We start from the raw sequence: 9,752 nt of genomic DNA, 5'->3' as shown, positions 1-9,752 counted from the left end.
ACTGTGACAGGTACTTGGGTACCCTGATGGACTGTGACAGGTACTCGGTACTCTAATGGGCCGTGACAGGTACTCGGGTACCCTGATGGGCCGTGACAGGTACTCGGGTACCCTGATGGGCCGTGACAGGTACTCGGGTACCCTGATGGGCCGTGACAGGTACTCGGGTACTCTGATGGGCCGTGACAGGTACTCGGGTACTCTGATGGGCTGTGACAGGTACTCGGGTACTCTGATGGGCTGTGACAGGTACTCGGGTACTCTGATGTGCTGTGACAGGTACTCAAATACTCTGATGGACTGTGACAGGTACTCTGATGGACTGTGATTGACAGGTACTATGAGGGGTGGTGACAGGTCCTCTTTATTGGGGGGGGGCAATCAGTATGATTGGTGTACACTGTATGCGGTAACGAGATGTTACCGCAATCTCCTCCTCACACACGATCGGTGTGTGAGGAGGAGAACCCGGTAACATCCCATTACCGCAGTTTGTTTACATTTTTGTGATCGGCTGTGAAAGGATCACAGCCGATCACGTGGGTAAACAGCCGGCCAATGGCTGTTTACCAGCGTCGGTGACGAGCAGTGTTCCCGGGGAACACCCCGCCACCGCCACGCACGCGCAGCGCGCTCGCGATCGCGCGCATGCGCCGTGCACGTTCGGGGTGTGACCATCTGTGATCGGCCGTGACTTCATCACGGCCGATCACGTGGTAAACAGCCATAACGAATGGCTGTTCACCCCCTTCGGTGGCGAGCGGTGTCTCCGTGACACGCCGCCTTCGAAGAAACAGGGATGCGCGCGCTCGATCGCGCGCATTCCCTGTTTAAACGGGAGGCCGTCATATGACGGCCTCCCGCCACAATAGGTGCGCCGCCTGGCCGTCATTTGACGGCCGGCGGTCAGCAACTAGTTAAAAACGACCATGCCCATTACAGCTCAAAAACGTCATGGTGTGCATGAGCCCATTGAATAACATGGAGTGGCATTCTTAACCACTTGCTTACTGGGCACTTAAACCCCCCTCCTGCCCAGACCAATTTTCAGCTTTCAGTGCTGATGCAATTTGAATGACAATTGCGTGGCCATACAACACTGTACCCAAATGAAATTTTTATCATTTTTTTCCCCACAAATAGAGCTTTCTTTTGGTGGTATTTAATTACAGCTGGGAGTTTTATTTTTTGCTAAACAAACAAAAAAAGATGCAAAAAAAATAAAAATAAAATCATGTTTAATAGTTTGTTAGAAAATTTTGCAAACAGGTCATTTTTCTCCTTCATTGAAATGCGCTGATGAGGCGGCACTGGTGGGCACTGATAGGCGGCACTAGTGGGCACTGATAGGCACAGTTAAGGCGACACTAATAGGCACAGATAAGGTGGCACCGATAGGCACAGATAAGGCAGTACTGATGGGCACAGATAAGGCGGCACTGATGGGCAAAGATGGGCACAGATAAGATGGCACTGATAGGTGGCACTGATGGGTGGCATGGATGGGTGGCACGGATGGGTGGCACTAAGGGGCACTGGTAGATACCACTGATAGATGGGACTGATGGGCACTGATAGGTGGCACTGCTGGGCACTGATGGGCGGCACTGATGGGCACTGGTAGATGACACTGATGGGTACGGATATGTGGCACTGAGGTGCAGCACTGTTGTTAAGGCAGATTGTGGGCACTGATAGGTGGCACTGTGGGCACTGATAGGTGGCACTGTGGATACTGATGTATGGCACTGTGGGAACTGATGTATGGCACTGTGGGTACTGATGTATGGCACTGATGTATGGCACTATGGACACTGATGGGTGGCACTGCTGGGTGGCACTTTTTTTAATATCTGGGTGGTACTGGTAGGGGGCAGATGGGCACTGATAAGCTGGCCATGATCGGGACTGATGTCCCGATCACGGCCGCCGGTGATCGGCTTTTTTTTTCTCTCCTCGCGCTGTCAGCGCAAGGAGAAAAAATAGCCTATTACCGGCTCTGTTTTGTCACATGATCAGCTGTCATTGGCTGAGAGCTGATCACGCGGTAAGGGGTCGGGATCGACCCCTTGCTCGGATCCGTGATCAGGCGAGTCTCACAGACTCGCCGATCACAGAGCGTGCCGCGCGCGACCCGCAGGCCGCTCGTGCACGGGACGACATCAATAGACGTAGTCCCGGCAAAGCAGGTCCGCGCTGTAGCTATCATTCGGCTATAGCGCGGATCTCTAGTGGTTAAGCAGCAAAAAAAGCTCAAAAAAGCTACTGTTAAATCGTCCATGTATGAGGCCTAACAAGCATGGTTATGTTTAAGCTCCAAAAAAAACCAAGGACCAGCGCGTTCTGAGGCTCCAGCGCTAGAGCTGTTTTGACGCAGAAAAAAGCTCAAAAGCGTGCATTATCGATATACCAACGTTTTTTAGCGTCAGCATTTTTAAGCTGTATAAATGTTTATGTGGATGATTTGGGAGTGGAAAATAGCAGAGGGATTTTTTTTTTAAATGCGCCTTAGCGTTAACGCTTATAAACTACTTTAAACGCGCATTGACGCCAAATCAAAACACTAATCAAGTTGCGTTTTTAACGCTGCTTTTTTTTTGCAGGTGTTGTTACTAGCTTTACAGCCCGTTTTTTAAAACGTCCGTGTGTATGAGGCCTAACAATTTGATTATATGTTAGAAAAATATAAGGTTGTCTGTACATGTAACCTCGTGTTTCACACTGACTCAGATCAGATGCTCAAAGAGTCCATGTACTGTAGTTAACACACTAGCATTTCTGGATGTTAGTTAGGCCCCTGTCTAAGCCCATTGTACACACATATTAAGGCATTCTTCCTAACCCCATTAAGGTCCTTCCTTCTGCTTGTACAGAACCCAGACACATATATTTACAATTAGGTGCTTGCTGATTGCCTGGGCTGTGTTGGATCTCCACATATTAGAAACACGCATTTTGACACGGTCTACACTTGTAATATGTATAGCTAGAAAAAAAGCATCATTACCCAGACAATGTTCTGTGCAATTACCTAAAAACAATGCCTGAAATGTTTGTTTGCACTAATAATAGGCAAAGATGCATATACATTATTGATGCCAGTATTTTGGCACACACATACTTCATTTATTTTTGTGATGCAAAATACAGGGAACATTTTTAAAGCTCATAAGGGTGACCATACAGACCTTATGCAAAGGGGGAAAACCGAGGGACAAAAAAGGTGACAAACTGTATATAATGTCGATCCTGCTTAAGTGGACACTGTATCAATTAAAAAATAAAATGTACAATAATAATGTTTATTCACTTATGGAATTATATTATACCCACTCTTATTTCAAATGATCATTTGCAAGAATCACGAATAACAAATGCAAGAATATTTTCATTACCAGTCATCATTACTTTACAATTTAAATGAGGATGGCTGCTGCCACAAAAAACATGCCCTGGCCCAATTGCCTATGTTTGTGACATTTATTTTACTGAAAAACAACTGTAGAAACTGAAACTTTAGCAAAAAAAAAATGCAAAACTGCTAAAGCAAAATGACATCCACATAAAACACCAACAGAGACACACGCAGTTGCAATTTATGCACAAATAATTCTGCATATGACTTACATTATGTTTTTGGCACAAGAGACTGTAGTAGGCAAAAGATTTATAAATGCACATTATAGTTGGCTTTTGTGTCTATACTACCAGACCAGTGATGGTGAACCTTGGCACCCCAGATGTTTTGGAACTACCGTATATACTCGAGTATAGGCCGACCCGAATATAAGCCGAGGCCCCCAATTTACCCCCAAAAAAACTGGCAAACTTATTGACTCGTGTATAAGCCGAGGGTGAGACATGCCTGTCCATCCCTGTGTGTGTGTCCGTCCATCCCTGTGTGTCCGTCCATCCCTGTGTGTCCGTCCATCCCTGTGTGTCCGTCCATCCATCCCTGTGTGTGTGTGTGTCCATCCATCCATCCATCCCTGTGTGTGTGTGTGTCCATCCATCCATCCCTGTGTGTGTGTGTGTCCATCCATCCATCCATCCCTGTGTGTGTGTGTCTCCATCCATCCATCCATCCCTGTGTGTGTGTGTCTCCATCCATCCATCCATCCCTGTGTGTGTGTGTCTCCATCCATCCATCCATCCCTGTGTGTGTGTGTGTATCCATCCATCCCTGTGTGTGTGTGTCTCCATCCATCCATCCCTGTGTGTGTGTGTCCGTGTGTGTGTGTGTGTGTGTGTGTGTGTGTGTGTGTGTCCAGCCTACCTGTGTCCCGAGCCTGTGTCCCGAGCCTCCGTCCCGTGCCTTGCCTCCTTGCCTCCGTCCCGTGCCGTGCCTTGCCTCCGTCCCGTGTCGTGCCTTGCCTCCGTCCCGTCCCGTGCCGTGCCGTGCCTTGCCTTGCCTCCGTCCCATGCCTTGCCAGGATCGCCGCTCTTCGTCGGCGCCTCGGCGGCCATTGTAAAATTCAAAAGCCGCACCTCCGCCTTCGCCTGTGATAGGCGGAACACTGAATTTCCCAGCAGCCTATGTTCCGCCTATCACGGACATCGTCTCATCCTCGTCCGTAGTACGAGGATGAGACGATGTCCGTGATAGGCGGAACACAGGCTGCTGGGAAATTCAGTGTTCCGCCTATCACAGGCGAAGGCGGAGCCGGAGGCGCGGCTTTTGAATTATAGAATGGCCGCTGTCTGTCTGCTCGACACGCTGATCGAGCAGGCAGACAGCGATGACTCGAGTATAAGCCGAGGGGGGCACTTTCAGCCTCAAAAAAGAGGCTGAAAATCTCGGCTTATACTCGAGTATATACGGTACATTTTCCAAGATGCTCAACTACACTGCAGAGTGCATGAGCATCATGGGAAATGTAGTTCCAAAACATCTGGGGTGCCAAGTTTCGCCATGACTGTACTATACTATGATATACCATACTATACTACTATAAGGAGACATTATGGAAAATACTTTGCTGCATCCTCTATCAGGTTACAGCTACCATAATTGCACTCATGGGCCAGTGCCTAGGACAACAGTGTTATGTAGGGCAGCACCAAGCCTCAAATTTTCAAACTGTTAAAATGTTATCCTAATTCTTTTTCCCCAATTTTAGACATGTGTTGTTAAATTCACCTAAAGACTCGAAAAGGCTTCTTATATTCAGGAACTATGAAACCATCTCTCTTCTCTCTTGTTTGGGGCTATGTACAGTTTAAAAAGTAGCTCTGCATAAAAAGCAGCAACATGCCACCCCCAATAGTGCATCCTATAATTTGTTTTTACCAAAACCGTATACTTACACAATCTATCTATCTATCCTTAGTGCTGGATGACAGCACAGAAGGAGTAAATGCATTTCTATTTGTATTTTATTTTTTTGATAAAGAAAGTTGCACAGTGAACCTATATGTTTCTCCAATTTTGATGGAGCGTGGGAGGCAAAAAAAGTAATGGTCACCATTTACTTCTGCTATAAGGGGAGTTTATCAACATTTGAGTGTTGCTGGGAGTGGAGTGAGCTCTTTCGTTGAGAAACTGGAGAAGAGGATATTTCATTTTTGGTTGGCACTATAAAAGTAGACTGACAGGTAAAGTGAATATCATTGATTATTTTGTTACAATGGCACCTAAAAGTGAGTAGGATATATGAAGCAGCAAGTTGACATGTTGTCCCTGAAGATGATGTATTGAAAGCAGAAAAATTAGCAAGCATAAGGATTTTCATAGTTTCATAGTTAGTTAGGTTGAATAAAGACACCAGTCCATCCAGTTCAACCTGAGTGAGTGTCTACAATTGTCCCTATCCCTGTACATTGCACACTCATTTTGGTCCCTACCCTCAAGGAGCCCACAATCTAAGGTCCCCAGTCATATACTAAGGCCAATTTTTGGACAGAAGCCAATTAACCTACCTGCATGTCTTTGGATTGTGGGAGGAGGCCAGGGTGCCTGGAGGAAGCCCACGCAGGCACAGGGGGAGCATGCAAACTCCAGGCAGGTAGTGTTGTGGTTGGGATTTGAACCAGCGACCTTCTTACTGCTAGGTGAGAGTGCTAACCACTACACCCCTGTGCTGCCCCACAACTTTAGCAACTTTAACAACTTTAACAAGGGCCAAATTGTAATAGCTAGACAATTGAGTCAGAACAACTCCAAAAGTACAGCTCTTGTGGGATGTTCCCAGTCTGCAGTGGTCAGGACCGACCAAAAGTGGTCCAAAGAAAGAAAACTAGTGAACTGGTGACAGGGACATAGGCATCCAAGGCTCACTGATGCAAGTGGGGAGAGAATTCTGGCATCTGTAGTTCAATCCAATAGTAGAGCTACGGTAGTCCTGATTGCTAAAAAATGTTGGTTCTGATATAAAGACAGAACACACAGTGCATCACAGCTTCTTGTGTATAGGGCTGTGTAGCCAAAGACCAAGTCAAGGTGCTCATGCTTTGTTAATATTCCCATCTCACATGTTCCTGGAATAGGCTGAAAGAGTAATGGGTGTTGCAGCAGCAGCCAGCTGGAGACTGGAACCATGTATAGAAGAGTGTCTTTGATCAAATCTTTAAAGCCTAAGTTCACTTTTTTTTCTTTTTTTTCTTCTAAACTCCAGATGCCCTATGTACCAAAATAGCATTCATGTACTTTTTGTTGCAAACATATCAAAGCTTTCCATAAAATTTGCAGACACTTAACTTACTGTCCTCCATCCATGTTTCCAAATGTATCTATTGTTTCTGTCTTACTTCCTTACAGACTGTAGGTCATGACACAGGAAGGAGTTGACCAGGTGACCTCATTAGCACACACCCTGCATCATCCACCCACCCACTCACAGCTGCACGTTTTTTTTTTATTAAATGCAATCAATCAGTGATCATCCTTCTCACTAAATACACAATCAGATTGCATAGTGTATGGCCATCTTTATACAAATACATAGGAGGGAGTGGACAAAAACACTCATCTGTCAAGCCCCATTCACATCTCTGCATAGCGGGAACTCAAATTCCCACATGCGTTTTTTTTAGCGAAGGGGAGGTGTTTTGGAGCATTTTTACTCATCACACATAGGGCAGCCCTTTACACTTGATTGGGCTGCCCTGCACACAGAAATTGCTCCAAAGAAGCTTCAGAACTATTTTTTAGAGCGGAGCTTGGTGCGTTTTTTACTGCAATTTTTAGTGCAGTGCATTTCTGAAATGCAAGGAAACACACAGATGTGAATGGAGCCTCAATGTTCTTGTGTTATCACACCAATTTCATTTTCAGGCCCCATTCACATCTAGCATAGTGGGAGTGAAAGTTTTGTGGCTCATTTTTCCTGAGGCATGCATAGGGCAGCCTGTTGGTTTCAATGGGCTGTGCTATATGTGGCTTATGGGACATTTTGGTGTTTTGTGGGTTGTGTGCCTTTTCTTGTGCGTTTTGCAGCATGGAAAAATGTGTGTTTGCTTCTGTGTTTGGTGTGACCTCAACATTTAATGGCACTGAAAGTGCAACTAGTAATTTTAGGTGTAAAAAGGTGGCCATATATTATACAATCTGATTGTACAATCTCCTTTAGATTTACCAAATTTATATAATAGTAGGAAACACCTATCTAGCCAATCACTCTGTGATCAGGCAGGCCCTTCAAGGAGATTGCATAATCAGATTGTATAGTGTATGGCCATTTTTATACACCTAAAATTACTAGTTGCCCTTTCAGTGCCATTAATTGTTAATGGCACACCAAACACAGAAGCAAACACACATTTTACCATATGAAAAAATGGGTGGCAAATGCTGCAAAATGCACAGTAAAAAACAGGCAACCCACAAAACGCCAAAATGTCCCATAAGCCACATATAGCACAGCTAATTGAAATCTGTAGGCTGCCCTATGTGTGTTAAAAGAAGAGCAAACCACAAAACATGCACTCCCACTATGCTAGATGTGAGTGGAGCCTGAAAGTGAAATTGGTGTGTTAACACCAAAGAGGCTACATTCACATCTGTGCATTTCCTTGCATTTCAGAAATGCATGGCACCAAAAATTGTAGTAAAAAACTCACCATGCTCCGCTCTAAAAAAAATGTTCTGAAGCTTCTTTCGGGCGATTGTTGCATGTAGGGCTGTACAAGCAATGGTGCAAATCATAAAAAATTGATCATCCTGAAGTACTGATGGCCCATCTCATTTCTTGCGACCTGAATAAGCCAGGAAAGTACAAATACCCCCCAAATGACCCCTTTTTTAAAAGTAGACATTCCAAGGTATTTAGTAAGATGCATGGTGAGGTTTTTGATTTTGTCATTTTTTCCCACAATTCTTTGCAAAATTAAGATTTTTTTCCCACAAAATTGTCATTGTAATGCCGCGTACACACGACCGGACTTTTCGACAGACTAGGTCCGACGGTCTTCCCGACAAACTTTCGGCGGAGGTCCGACTGACTTTCTGAACGAACGGACTTGGCCACACATGACCGGGACTACGTCCATTCGAAAGTCCATTCATTTTGAACGTGATGATGTAAATGGGACTAAACAAGGAAGTTCAATAGCCAGTAGCCAATAGCTGCCCTTGCGTCGTATTTGGTCCATCGGACTAGCAACACAGACGAACGGTTTGCACGCTAGAGAGCCCTGTCTGTCAGACAGATTTAAAACATGTTTTATTTCTAAGTTTGTCAGACTTTTGGGAAAAGAAAGTCTACTGGAGCCCACACACAATCGAATTGTCCGACGGATTCCGGTCCGCTGGAACTAGTCTGCCGGAAAGTCAGATCGTGTGTATGCGGCATTATAGGTTATTTCTCTCACATGGCATGTGTATACCACAAATGACACCCCAAAACACATTCTGCTACTCCTGAGTATTACCATACCATATGTGTTGGACTTTTTCACAGCCTGGCCATATAGAGAGGCCCAACATGCTGGGAGCACTGTCACGTGTTCTAGGAGCATAAATTACACATCTAACTTCTTGACTACCTATTACACTTTTGAAGGCCCTGGAGCACCAGGACAATGACACGCGACACTGACATGGCACTAATGACAGGTGGCACTGATACATGGCACTAATGACACGTGACACTGATGTGGCACTGATGACAGGTGGCACTAATACGTGGCACTTATGACACATGACACTGATGACAGCTGGCATTAATATGTGGCACTGACATGTGGCACTGATGACACATGGCACTAATACGTGGCACTGATGGCACTGGCACTAATATGTGACACTGATGACAGATGGCACTAATACGTGGCACTGATGACAGATGACACTAATACGTGGCACTGATGACAGATGGCACTGATATGTGGCACTGATGACACGTGACACTGATAACAGATGGCACATGACACTGACAGTTGGCACTGATGACAGATTACACTAATAGGTGGCACTGATGACAGATTACACTAATAGGTGGCACTGATGACAGATGGCACTAATATGTGGCACTGACAGATGACACTAATGACAGATGGCACTTATACATGGCACTGATGACAGATGGCATTTATACGTGGCACTGGGGACAGATGGCACTGGCAGGTGGCACTGGGGACAGATGGCACTGACATGTGCTGTAGGCACTTTATTCCCCCCCCCCCTTTTTTTTTTTTTTTTTTTTTTTACTAACAAGCTGCAGCCGTTCACTCTCCCTCCTCACACACTGTCTCTGTGTGAGAAGGAGTCGGTGACGAGAGATGATCTCATATGTTTACATATGAGATCATCTCTC

This window comes from Lithobates pipiens, unplaced genomic scaffold (assembly GCF_037356315.1).
Source record: "Lithobates pipiens isolate NorthernLeopardFrog02 unplaced genomic scaffold, aLitPip1_a1.2 Scaffold_8, whole genome shotgun sequence".
Classification (NCBI taxonomy): domain Eukaryota; kingdom Metazoa; phylum Chordata; class Amphibia; order Anura; family Ranidae; genus Lithobates; species Lithobates pipiens.
Note: the sequence above shows the minus strand (reverse complement) of the source record.